At 40.1% G+C, this 18,341-nt stretch overlaps 1 long non-coding RNA gene across 3 annotated transcripts in view; it reads left to right on the forward strand.

Annotated features, from left to right (window-relative positions):
• Nucleotides 1-18,341, forward strand: part of LOC113458728 (uncharacterized) — a 91,377-nt gene that overhangs the window by 23,073 nt on the left and 49,963 nt on the right. For 2 of the 3 annotated variants that reach the window (XR_012581654.1, XR_012581653.1), the window contains one exon: nucleotides 2,385-17,508. The exons of the other annotated variant lie outside the window; for it this stretch is intronic. This is a non-coding gene — a long non-coding RNA (uncharacterized LOC113458728). The remainder of the gene's footprint in view (nucleotides 1-2,384; nucleotides 17,509-18,341) is intronic. 3 annotated transcript variants of the gene reach the window in all.

Here is an 18,341-nt window from a genome sequence, read left to right on the forward strand (position 1 = left end):
AGACAAATGAAGCTTGAGGAAAAATTAGGAGATACCAATGGTTATATCTATCACAATTCTGTGTCATGTTAAATGTAGCTTCTGAAGGAAAGACCATTTAAAATGGAATTCATGCTCATCTGAGGATGATGTTTCCAAGACTGAACTTAAAATGTGAAACATACCTTCCATTTTCACCAGACTTGGCTTTTTTTGTAATGTCAAGATGCTCTGTTGTATCCTCCCCAACCTGACCATGACGATTTCATCCTGCTTCTTTGAGTCTGCCCATAGATGTGGTTTTAACTCCAGCAGCAGGCAAAACACAGTATCACAAGTTTTGGCAGGAAGGAGAGGCACCTGAACCTGGCAAGTGGAGCATGTTTTATGCTGACACCTTCAGACAAGAGAGTCCAGACCGCCAGAGAAGCCCCCAGTGGCATGGAAGGCCCAAGGCCAAGCAAGCAGGTCAGGTCAGCAGCAGGTCAGCGAGTCAATGATGGGATCACTCTGCGCTTGGATGCACTTGCAAGGGTTGGACACAGCCCTTTGTGGGTCAAAGTGTGAGGCAGGTCCATGATCAAGCCAGAGAATCAACTCAGGGCATGAGGATTAAGGCGCAAACCACCAGGATACCCTGGCAAGGACTGGACACAGTTACAATGCAGCCACCCTGACCAAAGCTGAGACCAAAGCTGTCTGCTAGGACATGAAGAAAAAAAAATAAATTATTATGCACAAAGAAACTGGCATTATTTACATAAAAGTTCATTCATAGCTCCTGCTAAAAAAAGTTCTTGTTATTTCTCATGAAAATTCCAAAGTGTTCACAAAGGAAGCCCCCATTTAAACAGAAAGCAATTGGCTTTTAAGAACGATCACTTCTTGCACTTTTTTCCTTAAATGTGAACACAATTTATGAATTTGTACTTTCACATTAGAACCCAAATTTGTATGCTAGATATTAATAAATAATTTGCATTGGTTTTAGATAATAGCTCTGCTTCAAGCATGTAAGGGATTTTATGAATCAATTCTTCACACATTTCATGGCCCCACCCAACCCCTCAAATAGATTATCATAGATAAGGCCCAAAGAAATGGCCATCATATCTTATGAAATCTCTGTGTTTACTTCTGACAAAAACTGGCAAACTTCTGATGAACCGTCTTCCTATACTCATTGTTAATGGACTGGTGCTAACCCAGAAGGTCCATGTCCTATATTGATGAAGATAATTAATTAAATTAGGTATCTTTCATGAATTTCAGACTATTTTTTCAGCTCAATTCTCCAGTTTGTAGACATCCAGCACTCTTTTGTGTCATTGACTAATTAATGTAAGCATCCTATAATCAGTTTCTTCATATAAGCTGCTAATGAAAATACCAAACACTTTTAAACCCAGAAGAGCCTTTCATGGATCTCCATTCAATGCTGTCTCCATGTTGATGGTGAGCCATTATTAACTACTCTGTGGGCAAACTGTGCTGTCTGTGTCTACACACATGATTTGACTTGGAGAAGCAGTCTCTTTGTCCTGCTGATGCGTGTTGATTTAGTTTTATGGAGGTTTTGGATTGTGTCACCTAGACTCCCTTAAAATGAAGCTAAATCTGGATTTTGACTCCAGACATATAAAGAAAGCTCTGCAAATCTGTGCAGAGACTGGTGGAGTGCAAACTAACGATTTGTTCTTTTGGTGTCTTTAAACACAGGCCTCTAGTTGTGTCTACTCCTGTTGTGTCAAATTGTGTATTGTGTATGCATGTTTTCCATGCTTGTTTATCAGACTGTCATCAAAGAGAAATTTGAGAGTTTACCATTAAAGTAAAAAACACACTTTGTCATGATTCTCATTCCATACAGTGTGTGCTACAGTGACTCCACAGTCACTGTGCTACAGTGACTCCACTCCCTTGCTTTAATTTTTTTTTTAATGGATGAAAGCTCCTCTGTGATTTGTAACTGACTAAATATAATATATCATATATAATATAAATATAATAATATTATAAATCAATAAATAAATCTACAAATACCCAAACTGCCTCTTGATATGCATGGGAGCTACAAATCATCACATTAGTCAGAATTTTGTGAAGTAGCATTATAGTCTTTCTCTCTGAAATCTGCCAATTTGAGCACAGTTCTTGTCAAAACTGTTTTTTTTTTCCCTAGTTCACTTTTATTTGTCCATTTTACAATCAAAGAATATGTTTAGTAAGACAGTTATTTTATCTGTATTGGTCCCTGCATTGGCTGTAGCTGTTGGTGTGTCTGCTGCCAGCTTTTTGTAGGAAATTGAGCTGGTCCTCTTGGTTGTTGCTAGTAAAATGAATTGTAGGATCTTCTAAGCAGCAGGACCCTCTGTAAAATTCTTTCATAAAATGTGTCTTTCCAGAGCAAAGCACCAAAGCATGCAACTGGGGGAAACGAATGAAAGAAAAGACAAGTTTCCTGTCCCTCCTTCTAACTTCAATGAATCCTTCATGTTGGGAAGTATCACGTTTCTTGAACCAGCAGAACTGGAATGCTGAAAGCTTGTGAGAGGAAGCTTTAGCTGAACACAGACCAAGATGCTGGGCCCAGTCCTCTTCTACCATAAATGGATGGAGCCCCATCCATGAAAAGTGTGCCATTTGATAGTATTTACACTTTTTCCATGGTACTAACAAGCCTCTTTTCCAGCTGCAAACTTTTGCTTTGTTCTCTGACTCTGATTTTCTAAGAGCTGTATATTTGCTTAGTAATATTTACTAAGGGATTCAGTGCCCAAAAAACTTTGATGCATTTATCACACTCCCTGCTTTTGGCTCTAATTCTCCTCTAATGCTTTTAATCAATGTGAAATAATGTGTGATGGTAGTGGCAGTGTCTTTGGTGAAAGCTGCAGGAGAATCAGGCCACACATATTCTTGTTATTTATACACCCAGAAGTTTCTGCTCTGAGAGTGATTATAGGAGTGTCAGCACCAAAAGTGACTTTGGCAACAGGACTACTTCCCCAACAGACTTATCTTGCCTTGCCATCAAGAAGCCCTCCTCAGATATGCCCAAGCTTCCTTGGTTTTTGTTGGTTGTGTGGCCTACATGGCATGTCCTTTAGCTCAGCCTCGTGCTTCCTGTGTCTGGACTAAGTCAAACAGAAGGTCCATCCAGATGGTTTGTGTTCAAAGTGCTGGCACCAGAGAGATATGTGAATGCCCAGATCAGGCCACCACTTCACACAGTAGCCACAATGGCAAATCATGGGATTCAGTAGGAACTGTAAAGATCTTGGGGAACAAAAGAGGGCCTGGGAGATTGGAGCCTTCCCTGCAGCAACCAATGAGTTGTGTGTAGTGCCTTTCAGAAGAGTGATTTTGATAAGAGGAATAGCTCAGGCTGTTGAAAGTGGTCTTCCTAGGCTTCTTCAAGGAGGAATTACTAATTTATCAGTTGATATAAATACTGAATACATAATATAAATACATAAAAGAAATACTGAATACATTATATAAATACATAATATAAATACATAAAATACTGGTTTAATTAGTTGACTGGCTTCTGCATCATATCATTGATTCAGATGATGAAGATCTTAATTAAGGCTAAGGTCTATCACTGCATGCAGCAGTCACTTTCTCTGTCTACTTCCTGGGGATCTTTCAGCTTCAGGAAGTGATAAACAATAAAAAACCCATTTTGTAGAGTTTCTGATGAGTTGTGTGGGCCAGTCAAAAGGGAACAAATACTTCCGAGAAGTCTTTGAATGACTATGAGTGAGTCTCTGGTTATCATGCAACTGGAAAGAAATAATATCCTTTATAACATTTCAGTTTTTTCAATTGCTCATTGTTGCTTGTGATTCTGGTTGCCAGGATTTAATGACCATAAATCTTCATGTGAAAGCAATGACTTGTATTTTCATTTATGTAAGATGTGTTAATATGCATTAAGATATGGGAATCAAATCCCAGAATAGACCAGACTTCAAAGGACATCTTAATGCAATCTGAACAGAACATTTGCAGTTCTAGCTATAGTCCAAATCCTACTGGCTCAGACTTCTTTCCATGATTCTTTGCAGATTTAATCTGTAGGCAGCTTAGGCTGGCTGGTCCATAATTTCTTAAAAGCAAATCTTCAATCACAACTTTAGATATCTCCAGGAATATCAGTTTTAACACAGAAAAATCTTCATGTAAAAGATCTTGTCACTGTGGCAGAATAGTAAAGAGAAGGCCCTTGGCCAGGCTTGAGTGATTTTGTGGATCATTATGATTAGATTTTTGCTGCTACTATATCCAACTAGTGCCTATGCTGTATCTAAATAACAGCTCTATCAAGCATTAGAAAGGATTTTAGTAGGTTGTTGTGTCACAAGCTTCACAGAGACCCCTTTCTTTCTAAATTTCACAAAGATGCCTAGGTGTGGTTAGATCCATTTAGTCTCAGTTTTGATCAACAACTTATGTTTTAAGGGTTATAATATAAGAAGATTCAGCTAGAAATGTAAAGGTTTAAAGTTTTTGGCCTTGCAGATTGGCAATTACAAAACAACCAAGCATCTACGTAACTACTTTAGGATTTTATCTCCCCTATTTGATCAGATTTAGTGCTTTTTACTCTCCAGTCCAGAAATTAGTGTTCCCACTTTTGTGCTGGACATACACTGCTGATGTCCCTGCCAGAGATGGGGATCTATCCAGACAGCTCATCCTGAAATATTCACCTGGTGTTCTTATCTCGGGGCAAACCACATGGCCCATCAGACAGGGAAAGTGTGTGTGTACATGAGGATACATGCAAAGACACAACTTTCATCACCACCACCGTCATTCTTTGTCCTGTCTGCAACTTCTTATGCATTCAGTGTTGCAGCATGAAATCATTTGTCCTGATTGCTTAGTCAGCCTCCAATACAATATAACTGGTTATGCCTATAGCTGATATCCTGCTGTTACTTTAACTTCAGCAGTAAGATGAAAATGCCACAACTGCATTTCATTTTCTGGAAAACATGGTTCACTTGTGATCATTGAGTTCTTGCCATCATTTGAGTGGTTTAACTGAAAAAATTAATTTTAACCAAGAGATTTGTGTCCTTATGTGTACTAACTAAATACACATTAAGACTCCATCCTAGGTAATCGTGTGCTATCCCATAGCTTTATTTTCATAATCATTCAGTGTGTTATGAGAAAAAGAAAAGAAGGTGCTTCAGAAAACTTGTGGCTTACTGAGGGAGCAGTGCTTATTCTCCATGAGTTACAATTCACTCTTGAAACATTCAAGTAAAATCTGCTGCTTGAAATCTGGTGGGAACTCCAGTCTGGTCCCCTGGAATTCTAAGTATAATGCTGACCCATGCTCTTCATAAAGTAGAGGGCAGCAATATGATGATAAGCTCTATGTGAAACTGAATATCATCAGCTGAGTCACACATGCCCTGCTGCTGCCTCTGGGCAACCTGCTCCACCCGAGTCATGCTGCTTCTGCTAGGTATCATAATCAGCTATGTTAAGGTTCCAAATATATAAATATATATCTGAGACACTTTGCAGTGAGTGCCATCTATGCTTTGATCTATCCTTGAGCGTTCAAATATGTTGGAAAATCTGGAATAACAGGCTGCATTGTCTACAAATGTTACCTACGAACATAGTGAAACATAATGGAAGAAACAAAAAACCCTATCACTGAGCTGGGAGTGGTGGAACCTTGCCTATGCTTCACCTCCACCCTCAATTAAAAAATTATCTCAGGCACAGCAGCATTCATGGCTTCCTGGCTTTTGACACTGGAACTAGTCATTTGCAATGATTTCTAGGAAGGTTGATGAGCACACTGTTGTATTACCAATTCTTTCCACAAACCTTTGGACCACTAAATTTCCACAGCAATTCTCTGGGATTGGGTTGCTTCACCATGGACTCATCATCATCATCTTGTCCAGGCACTGCATCAGTCATAAATGGAGCTGCCATAAGGTTTGCATACACTGTGTAATGAAGAGGGCTGGCATCAGTACATTGTACAATGGCCCTTACGATATTCTAGCATTAAAACTACAGGAAAACAGCTGCCTGTTAGAGTAAATAACCTGTACCATTTGGATCTTTGCATTATGCTCTAACAGAATCTTCTGGCTTCTTCTTGTCCATTCTGACTATCATATTCTCTGGTCTCTTCACCCAAGTAACAAGCAATAGGAGAACAAGAGGAGATGGCCTCAAGTTGTGCCAGGGGAGGCACAACTGCCATCCATGCTGGCAGTGCAAAGCAATGAGAACTATTAGCATGGGATCCACTTAAGTATCTTAAATATCTGCCTAAGGTGAAGAACAGTGTCTCGATAGTTTGTGTTAGTTAGACTGACTAGATGCCCATTGACTCTAAGAACAATTTACAGTGATTAACTCCTGTGTAAATGTCCACACTGTACCTTTCAACCATCAGGCAAATGGTGTTCCTAATACACAAAGTAGCTGATTCCACCTTAATTTATTGAGGTTTCAGGGGAAAATTAGAGAATCCAAGTATTTGTATAAAATAGCTCTTATTTTGCTTGGTAGTCCTACTTCTGACCTACTTTACTTCTTCTACTGCCGCCATTGCTGCTTTCCATTGGAGTGACATGGAACATATGTGTTAGGGCACATAGAACAGAACAGGGCACATTACTTCTCCCAGGAAACTTGGTTCTGGTTTCCCAAGGCTGTGCTCTCCTTAGGCATCAGCGGTGCATCAATTGCAGAAAGCACTCAGCATGCCTGAAGAGCAAATTATTTTGACTTAGGTGTCTTCCATGCAGTTTGAATGCTCTTGTCCCAGGCTTTAGCTGTGAAGGAAGGACAGTTGTGACACTGGGCTTTGTGTTGGGACATCAAGTAAAGAAAGTACTCCCATTTTTATTACCCCAAATGAAGGATTCTCTTTCCTCTCTCCTAGCTGCTACTCAGATTTTCGAAGAAGAAAAGGCTAGCACATTTTTTGGCACAGAAACTCTTCCAGATTGTGTCTTATTTCTTTGAACTATGCAGGCTAAGATAATGATATAAGGATAATTATATTTCATGCTTCAAACTGAAGTTGATAGGAGAGAAATATCCTTCTGTGTGGAGCTTCTACATCATGTTTAAAACATCTGTTATTAGCTGAAGCCAGAAAGACCTATGCATGTACTTAATGAATATATTTAAAGAATAGAGAACACAACCAGCATTAAAAATTTTTTAAAAACTCTTTTTCCCCTTACATTAGCTAATCTGATATTTCAGTTGCATCAACAGTGAGATTGTCAATGATATATTCCATACACCTGAAAAGTAATTCACTAGCAGCTTCAAAACATGCAGCTTCCAGAAAAAGATAATAGTAAAATTATCTTTATACACAAAAGTTCTTACCACATGAAAAAAAAAAGCTTAAAGATAAGTAAAGAATGCTTCTTTAGAAACAAGTTCACCAAAAAGCAAAGAAAACCCATTGATTTGCTACTCTAATAATTCAACTCCGCATGCAGCAGAGATTAGGTCTAGAAATCAAGAGGCTGTTTCCTGAGGGCTGCTGAGCTCTGTCGCCAAGGGACATCATGTGAGGCTTTCTATAACCTCTCTACAGCCCCTGTCACTATTCAGGAAGCTGAGTAGTGATGTATTGAAGGCTGCTTCAAAATTAGTTCTTAGATTGCTGCAAAGGGCCTGGGTTGCCCCTCTTTTAGGTTTTGCCCATTTTAAAACCATACTGAGTGAACATAGGTCATGCAAATGAAAAAATATGAATAAGGAAACTTCTTGGGACTTAGAAGAAGGCTTCTTCTGAGATCTTTGTTGCTGGGAAGGGAGCTGGAGGAAGAGCACTCCAGTAATGCAACAGTATGCAGTGAGGCATGGCTGGCATTTGCCTGTCTGCTGGAATATGAAGCAGCAGGACTTCTGTGTGACAACTGGCAGGACGAGTGAGCAAAATGCCTTGTGAAATAAATGAAAGCCATCTCCTGAAATGAAGAATGGTGGTGGACTGAGAATGATTGTGCTCACACAAAAAATCTGAGATGTGAATCCTTCCTCTTTTATCATTTCACCTATAATGCTCTTGGTGTAGATGCTTTCATAAGAGGGAAGTGGAATGCAATTGAAAACCTTATGTTATCAAATTAATACCTCTGGAAGAAGAAGAAGGAATTCCTTTGTTGCCTTCATTTAGCCTCCAGTGTAGATTTTGTAAAATTCTAGAAATTTTGCTTTCCTTCTTGTCCATTTAACTTAAAGAATAATTGAATAACTCCTTATCTTTTTTTCTTTCCAGCACTAACTAGTTTTGATACTTTACATTTGAATCATTGTGAGGTCTTGAAGGTGTGACAAATACATCAATAAATAAAAAGCTATAACTTTGGAGTTGGTTCCAAATTTGTGATTTGTGAAAAGGGGCAGAATATCAAGACCACCAGACTCTGGTAAGGATAACTCTTTCACACTATTAGGGTAATAAAGGGCTGCAGAACATAAAGTGGTGCCATTTGGAAAGGGGCTGGGGCAGCATCTGACAGGATATTTGACAAAGCAGTTTGTTTGTACGTCTCTTGCTGTACACAACATGAAGCTGAGCACTGGCAGAAACTGTCTGAGTGAAAGGATGTTATTAGGTCCCCCTTGCCTCTGTGACTGGCAACGTGACTGTAGCTGACTGATTAGTGAAATTGTTGATCATCATTTTTAGTCTTGAAATTGCAGGGCTGTGGTTTTTATTTTGTTTTGCATTGTTGTTAGAGAACAGGATAATAATTCATGATGTGACCATATAGGCAATAATAAAAAATCCCATAAAACAAAAACCTTTGCAAAGCAGTTGGTATTCAGTTCTCCGACAGGCAGAATTTAGAATAAAAGGTTGCTAACATTTTGGCAGTGTTTTCCTCAGGCTTTCTCTTGTATTTGTGCCAAATATCTCACAAGGCTCAGATTTGATTAAAATGGCAATGCTCTCTGCTACTTGAATGTAATTAGAGCCATTCATTACAGCTTTAGTTGACAGTTTGGCAACCTGTACATTTTTCTGAATATGGACAGCATTCCATGGAAACAGTTCAAGGAAAGAGTGCAATAAGAGGGTCTTCTCTTGAACTGCAGCAAATGGAAGGCTGTCTATGTTTAGAGAAGTTTACAGGTTTCCAAACTGTCAATCGAAGCTGCAAGGAAGAGCTCTAATTAGATTAACCTAGCAGAGCACTGCAATTTTTGTCAGCCAGCTCCTGTGAGCCCCTGCTGTGTAGTTATCACATATGCTACAGGACCATTAAGTATTTCTATTGCAAGTCACTCTATTTTGCTGCTATTAACCTCGGCCTTAGAACACTGTTGGATGGAAAGCAAATCAAGAAAATGTGTTTGCCTATGAAAACCTTCTCTTCAAGCCAGCTTTTTGCAGAATTTAGAAGATTTTTAATCAGTTTGAATTCCCCAGCCTTTCTAGTACGAGTACAACAAAATGGCACCAATAAGGTCAGAGGTTTCTTTCAGGTTGCAAATGAATTGTATCTTTCGGTTCAAAATATCAAGTCAACTATTGTTATTTTCATTTTGCATTCTTCCACACTGTGTCCTGAAACTGAAAAAATATATAAAGAAATGTAATTTAAAGCATTTCCCAAATCATCTGAAAACACAAACCTTTTTAATTCCAATCTAATTTTCTTGTGATTAAAATAGGAATGCTTAGTCCAAAGTCTGACAAGAACAGCTCTTTGTTTTCCCTGTGGCTCATCACTGTTAAAAGGGAAAAGCAAGGGTGCAGATTAATGGATGGGGCAATGTGTAGTTTTGTTTTACATTGCTTGTTGCTGGGCTACTTCACTATGTGAACCTGGGGGATGATAGCCTCATTGCCCTTTTGGTTTCATGGCAAACTGAACACTGAGGCTTTGCAGGAAAGAGGGTATATCTGGATGAAAAATAGGTTCTAAGCTGGAAAGTCTCGAGATCATTTGTTTGTTTACATAACTGTACACAAAGCCCAGTTCCTCTCAACAGCAATAAGAACATGCAGACCAGGAGCTTTTGCCAAAGTCTCCCACCAGACAGTTTAGCCATGTGCCAGAGAAACATCTGTCTCTTTCTGCCTCAATTCCTTTATCCTCTGACATTTAACTGCTCTCCTCATTCCCAGACTTGTTAGATGTCCCTGAATCCAGAATCTCAAAAATCCTCTTAGCTCTGGGTGGAGTAATGTCTTTGGGCTGAACACTTAGGAATGCTTATATTCTGCTCTGCAGAAGTGTAAGTTGCAGAGCTGTCACAACTCAGGACATGGAAGACACCAGGAAGCAGTTACCTTCCTGAACCTGAACACTCCCCTCTCCTTCCAGATCATCTGGACATCCCTGAGCTAGCTCATGTAATTGCTTTTACAATACCTGTGATGATCCTTTGCATAGTTGCTTGCTTTGTCCATTCTATTTAATTTCTCTTAATCCTTGTGTAATTTTATACTGTATTAAATACATTAGGTAAGAAATCAAGTCAAGCTAAGTCAAACACCATCCTTACTGTCACAAATGTAATTACAAATGTTTAACTATTTATGTGATATTCTCCCTTTCCAACTTTTCAACTCATCATTGCAAATCATTTTATTCCTTTCCCATTCTTGTTGGAATCTCCCTCTGTGTGATCCTCCTTCTTTCCCACACAGAATGTAAATAACAGCTTTCAGATGCTGTTGTTTGGCTTGGCAAAGAGCCTCATAGGCAATACCTGCTCAAGGGATTTTAACTCATAAACTGGGATTTTACTGGCAGGCCAACTGTGCTTGGTGCCTACCTCTGTACAGAAGTGTCGCAGTTGTGTTACATTCTCCCATGAGAGCATTAGTGTGTTTTGAACTCCTGCTTCTCATGGGAGTGCAGTAAATACATGTAAGTGCTCAAAGTTTCTCTATACCTTAGAAATATTTTTATGCAGTTCTGTCTGGAATTTTCTCCAAAATGTGTATGCATTTAGATGTAAGAAGGCACTCATGTCACCTAAGAAGCATCCTAAGCTTTGTGTATTCCACAAGCATTAATATCTGTGTTGAATATGAAAGGGAATTTGAAACAAATGTAGATAAGTATATGTAAGTACACAATTTTACTCTGAGACTACATAAAGTTGACCAAAAGCAAAATAAAATGTTATTTGGAGAGCTCCGTGGTTAGCTTTGTTTCTAGCAGTTTTCCAGTAACTCATTTGTGTTACCCCCTCTGTATTTCAGTCTGAAGACAACTTAGATACAGACATGGTCACAAATGGCCTTCAAATGCATTCCGTAATTGTCTAGGATACACTCAGCACTATTTCTTTCACCTGATACATGGGAATTGCTGTGGCCAAATGTGACGCACAAAACTCCACAATTCACACTTCAGCTTGTCTGAAACTACTATCATTCATGACTGATATTAAATTCATATTTGTTAAAGTTGTCTCCTGGCATTAGAATTATAAAATCACAGAATGGCTCATCTTTGAAGGGGCCCCTTCTTCCCCAAGGTGTCACAATCCTGGTTCCTGGGCTCAGCCGTGCCCTGTGGTGGGGCCATTGGAGCCATCTGGGATGGGCTGTGTCTGACTGAAGCAGCCTGGCTGCTCCTCACAGAGGCTGCTCTGCAGAACCCTCTGCCAGCAGCCCTGGACAGCAACTGATACACATTTCTAGACAGCTGAAAAAAGCCATAAGCCAGTCTGGAATCACCTTTTTCAGAACACATATAAGGCAGATGTGATGGTACTACTGTGTGGTGGTTGGCCTCTTTTCTCCTCATTCCTGGTTGTTTCCATCTCTGCTGCAATCCAGCTCTGCCACAGAAACTCTCCCACTGTCTGTGCATCTGATCTGCTTTCACTGATTTTGATATATGAATTGAAATTCAGCTGAGTGTCTCAGTCTGGAGTACCTTTCATTTATCTGGGGCGGCCTCAGGGGTACGTGGTGTGTGCCAGATACATCTCTCACTTCAGTGTCCTTTTCTGCCTTTGCACTTAAGCTCATGATGAGACTTATGGCTGGATTCTGTTTATTTATTAACAGCTTTCTCTAAGGACAATCCATTTTTTTTTCCCCGGGCCAAGCTCCTCAGAACAAAATGTGTGTGTTTGTTTTGGCTGTTCAGGCCCCTCTCTGTTCACCACCATCTCTCACATGGTAACTGAGGCTATGCTGTTAAGTTGGACTCCTTGGGATAATTTTTCTCTCAGGTTCCTCAGGACCACAAAGGTGGGATGTTTGTAAATGTCCTTCTCTGCACAGAGTCTCTTGTCAGCTTGTCAGGATATCTTGCTCCCAGGGTCCCCCTGAAACCCTGCTGTGTGTCAGAGTGCTTTCCTGGTTATCACCAGACAGTAGAAGGCACTTCCATATATTTCCAGTGTTACCTACCTGAATAGCTCCTCACATGATCTACTCTGCTGCTCTTTGGCTACTCTGGAAGATGTGTTGGGCAGTGATTTTACATGATGAGGTGCTTTGGGGCCCTGCTTAGGGATTTGCCACATTTGTTGGTCAGGAATGTATCGGTGATATCCATATAAAATCATAACTCACCAATGTCAGGTCAGGTTAGGGTTACATAACTCATACATTTATGTGTGCAATGTACATAATTCTCTTACAATATATTTTAAAATACACAGGGAAGAAAACTCAGGCTTAATCATTAAAAATTAAAAATCATAAAGGTTGCTTTTTTCCCCTCTTTCTTCCCTGAGGTGGGATGCCAGGTGATCACCAAACCACTCTATCATTCCCCATTCTCATCTGGGCAAGGGATAGAAAATAAAACGGAAAACAACTCATAGGTTGAGATAAGGCAGTTTACCAAAGCAAAAGTGGAAGTTAGGGAGTGCACAAGAAAAGAGAAAAAAAAAGTTTTATCCTCTGCTTCTCATCAGCAAATGATGTCCGGCCAACTTCTGGGAAGCAAGGCATCAGCACTTGGAGTGGTTGCTCCATAAGGCAAACATTATAAATAAGGAATGCCTCCCCTTCCTTCTTTTTTACTTAGCTTTTATACCTGAGCTGACATCCTATGGTATGGAATATCCATTTGGTTAATTTGGACCAGCTAGCCCAGCTGTGTTCCCTCCCAGGATCAGCCTTTGGATGGAGGGGGAAGGCTGGAGAGGGCTGTTGCTGTGCCAGCCCTGCTCAGCAGCACCCTAAGCACTGCTGAGTTATCAACACCTTGCAGAGCAGAGCTTGGTGAGGGCTGCTGTGGGAAAATGAGCTCCAGCTCAGCCAGCGCCAGCACATTAACCCTGACCATTTAACTTGATGGACTTAACTTGCTTTCACTGAAATGGTCATCCCATTCAGTCCCTTCCTTAATGAAACACATGTAGTCCCTACCTTAATGAAACACAATAACTTTTAGAGCAAGATTCTTGAAGATGTTCTTGTTAAACATTTTATTTCACCACAAAGCTCACTCTGGACTATTTCTTGGCATTCTTCTTGGCTAAATTAGATACTAATCCTTTGGATCTTAACTCTCTGTTAAGCTTTGTGCATAGTTCTCCTGACTGAAAAAATTAACTCCCATCCTTTGACTTTGGTGTCTTTTAGGCATGTTTGTATGTGAAGCAGATAGAAATGAGTATGTTAACAAATATGCTGGATATGTAAGGGAGTTAAGTGCAGGTAGGTAGTTTGCTTGGCTGAAACCAGATACCATGACACTTGCTCCTGCAGCAATCTGACCCTCACCTTTAGCCTTTCTCACTTCAGCTCCCAGTAGTGCAGCTGTCAGTCTCAGCTCCCCCTCTCCTCTGAGCCCTGTGACCAAGGCTGTGCCCACACTCTGGATGCCAGAGGCAGCTCCAGACTCACTACATGGTGTTAATGTGCTGCCAGTGTCCCAGAAAGGAGCTGATCCCATCACATGGCAGAGGCTGAAATTACTTAGGCAGCTCTTGTCCTCTTAAGTGCCCACTCTCCTCCTCTGAATTTGTAGGGTTCACCTACACTGCAGATAGTGTTTCAATGTTGTGTGTGTAAAACATGAGAATTGCAGTGGTTTGTAACCTAACAGGGCAAATGTGAACATAAATATCTTGTTGTTTTAATTAGGCGATTGGCTAGATAGCACTTTTAAGGCTTTTGGAATTTTGTTCTCTAAATGCCCTCTGTTCATGTTTGCTCAATGGATTTATATCTTTCTAGATCCTATAGAATCACACAATCCTATAATTGTTTTGATTGCAAAAGGCCAAGCAGTAATCTAACAATGTCAGGCCCACAACTAAATCATGTGTCTAAGGGCCATATAAACGATTCCTGAACACTTGCAGGTACCGTGATGCCACCACATCCCTGTGCAGCTTGTTCCACCCACTCAGTGAATAAGTTTTTCCCAATTACCAGTCTAAGCCTCCCCCAGCACAACCTGAGGCTGGTCAGAATGAGGTACAAATTAATTCTGTGCATGCATTGATTGTTATGATGAGCTGGATGCATGTGAAGCAGGGGCAATTCACACCTGAACTCCCTTTAAACAGAGCGTGACAGCTGAGGCAGCAAAGCCGCCATTCAGCCTGTTTGCCAACACAGAACACTGGGTGGGCTTCCCATGGTGCTGACCTGCCAGCACTGGGCAGGGCACTTCTGGGGGTACTCACATCTTGATCTTGCAGCCCAGGCTGAGCAGGGCCTTGCTGAGCACACCAGGATGAATTCTGGCCGAGAAACAGAGAGGCCATGCCCCTGCATGTGCTCTGGGTGAGCACCTGGTGCAGGACCTCAGTAATGCTGGATATTAGATAATTATGGATATCTGCCCCTGTTCTGGGGGCACATCCCTTGTGTAATCCTAGCAGTGCTGGGATCTGTGTTATCTTGCACAGCAGTGTACTTCCAGAGGCTGGGATCCACATGACTCTCCAAAAAGAGAAGCAGGGTTTTAGTGGATCATTTCTGATGTCCCAGCTTTGTGAAGGGAATTTTACCTAACCAGATGGGTGAGTGGAAGCGCATGGTGTGACAAGGGCAAAGCCAAGCAAGGTGCTGGTTGCCCTGTCAATACACACATGCAGACTGGGCAACTGGCTCCCATCCATGGCCACACAGCGGCTAGATCCCTTTGGCAGGACCAGCTTGGTCCCTTTACCCAAAGAAGTGCTTTATCTTCGATATCTTCATCATCCAGTCAAATGTGAATAAAAATACCCTGTTTTTTCAAAAGAGAGAAGGAAAGAGAAATGTATGAGTGGGCAGATTGTGATCATCTAAACCATATTTCCTTAGAAACCATAAGTAATCATGGACCTCCAGAATTCTGGAAAATAAGAAAAACTCTCTGGAATGGTACAAATGGGAACATAGTATAAAGGGTAAAATATGTTCTAGTTTTATTATTTAGGTTCAGAGCAGCAGGGCTATGAAGCTAAATCTGGAATACATATGGGGAGGAGATTTGATTTTGGTGACTGGAAGCCAAAACATGGCCATCTCAAACCAAATTTCCTTCCTTCTGTACAGTTTTCTGAGGTAGGGTTTAATGTTTACCCCGGAGAGAAAAATTAAATGTTTTCTTGGAGAGTATTTGTAAAGCTGAAGTCTACATGCTTGTGACATCAAATCACAAATGTTGTGCTATATTGCCCCGTGGGCATGGAAATTTCAAGCTCTTGAGTACACTATTATAATAAGTTTAAAATGCAATTCTTGCAAACAGTGTAATTCCTGGAGACACTTTAGTTGTACATTGGTTTACAGATTGTTATCACAGTTGTGTAAAGAAAATAAGAAAATATTTGTATTTCCAAACACCAGAATCAGGCTGACAGGCCTGTGCTCTCTTTGAGGGAGCAGCGGGGACTTCTGTTTTCCTTTGACTGTAAAACTGCTTTCCAACCCTTATGCAAAAGCATTAATCTTTGCTTAGAAACAAAGCAGGCACATCTAGTCATTAAAATTCCTTGAGAATTTATCTCAGTATGCTTTCAAATGACAGTTCTGAAATTATTTCACTAAAGCAGGTTAAAAGAAAAGAAAGATTTTACCTGGAAAAATAGCAATGACTTTTAGTCAGATACCCATGTCTGGCCTTGCTGTCACATTCAGGTTATGAGGCCATTGTCAGCATACTTGTCTGTTCCACGCATTTCAAGAAAACTGGGTTGTAATAAACGGGGACAACTTGTGACAACATAATGTTTAGCTCACCAGAGCTGTTTCTGATTATTTGGGTTAGATGGTAGTGAATGGATTCCCCAGTTCATGTCTTTGCATCTTGAAAGCTCTGATTTCATTATTCTGAAGTGACTCCCCACAGACCAATATCTTGAATATCCCCTGTGAAGTTAATTTCATAGCTTTTCCTGGCACCTTGTTTCTGCATTTGCATCTGTGTTTATTTTGCCTTCACATAGTTATGAAAATTTCCCTAATTTTTAATCTGCTCTTCTCCTTGTTAATGCTTTATTATAGTACTTCCTGATCTTCCCAATGGGTTGATGGGACTGATTTATGTTTTATCTGATATCCATTCATATGTCTGTGAATAACCCTGCTTCCTCTTCTCTTTCCATGAAAGCTTCTCCATATTTGAAGATGTTTGCTCTTAAACTCTTCTAAATTCAACAGCATTTTTAAATTTTGCCCCTATATTAATAAAGGAATGAAAAAAATCAAGGAAGATTGGAGGTAGCTGTAGTGACATAGTGTAATTTAACATGCTGTTTTTATTAACACTTCCCAACATAGTGTTTGACTTCTCTTTGGCAGTCAGAGTAACTTGAGTTCAGTGCATTAATAGTTTTAATCTTCCTCTCATATAACTTACTGATGTCCTTATAACGGTGATTTTGATTAAGTCTGGATCAATGTGACTAAATTTTCCTCATTTGATTCAAGTCATATTTATTTCTATTAAATCCTGGGCTTCTGCCCAAAAAATCAGTAGTGAGTTTTAACTGTCTCTTTGGCCTGTGAGCAGACTTTAAATGCAAAGTTTTTGATGCTTAATTCAAGAAATATAATACATTTTAAAGGACTCAGTGCTTGAAAAGTGTTAGAAAGTGCAAGCTGTGAACGCCTGGCTGTGCTGACCTAAGGAGAGCTAACTACACTGCTATGACGTGGTAGAAACATAAGCAAAGGTAGGGGAAACTACTGGGATAGTGGGAAGAAGCTGGTAGCTGCTACCAGGAAGAAAATCACATGCAAAGACAGAAAAACAGATCTAAGCTGGAACCAGCAGCAAGAGAAGTAGTTTTGTTGGAGCCGGGACTGAAAGCTGAAACATTAGAGACTCCTAAGAACCTCTGATAGCAGTACGTGAACTCATAGGAGCCTGCAGGAACTGGATAACACTGGGAACTGGATAACAGCAATCTCTAACCTGAATGACTTACCCATGCTAACGAAGATGGAAATGGGCTTTCACATCCAACTCTCACAGGGTTTTCCTGTATGTTGTTTAGAATGGATTTTCATTTTATCACCGATGACAGGAAATCACCCAGTTCATAACTAGGATGGAATAAGCCTACCTAATCCAGGTATGAAATGGCATCCTTTGAAAATGTTTTCCCCTAGCACTAAATTTTTTCCAATCTGATTTGTAGTACAGATTTCTTGCATGTCATTAACATTAAATGGGTTGCTGAGTAAATCTTCTGATTTGGGCTTCTGCTAGACTAAAACCATCCACTTCAAGGATTGTCCATATCACATCAGTGAAAAAGATCTCATTGCTTGTTTTAAAATTCTGAATTGAGACTGATGTTTTAGTCAATCAAAAAATTTGTTCTGGTTCCTATGAGTCAAATACTTAAATGCTTGTCTTCATTTTCTTATCCTGGGTAGGATAATGGATATCCTGGGTGAGACTGGACAGGATTATAATTATGCATCAAAAATCCTGCTACAGGATTTCCTCAAGCAGATTTAAATGTTCTTTCAAAGCCTTCTACTATGGACAGTACCTTTTCCACTCTTGCCCCAGATCTGCTGCTACAGAACCAGCAAGTGATTTTCTGTTTCTTACTGGTCTTCCAAAAATCACATAAATGTTATACCTTTGCTTCAGCTTTTCTACTCCTTTCTTGCCTCTTGCTAAAACAAATAATTTGTGTTGTTATGAAAGTGCTCCTGCTCAAACTGCGTATGATAATATTTGATGTCTGCATGCTGATGATCTTCTGTGATAAGATACTGTACAACTTTACAGTGCCACACACTAAACACAGCAGCATGCAGGAGCTCACATGATGGTCACTTAATATCCATGACTCACAGTCCACAGGACTAGGATTCCAGCCAGCTGGGATTTGTTCTAAGTGGCGTGAAATGACAAACAGTGCATGATATACAGCTCAGATACCAAACATGG

Source organism: Zonotrichia albicollis, chromosome 1 (genome assembly GCF_047830755.1).
Source record: "Zonotrichia albicollis isolate bZonAlb1 chromosome 1, bZonAlb1.hap1, whole genome shotgun sequence".
NCBI classification, from domain to species: domain Eukaryota; kingdom Metazoa; phylum Chordata; class Aves; order Passeriformes; family Passerellidae; genus Zonotrichia; species Zonotrichia albicollis.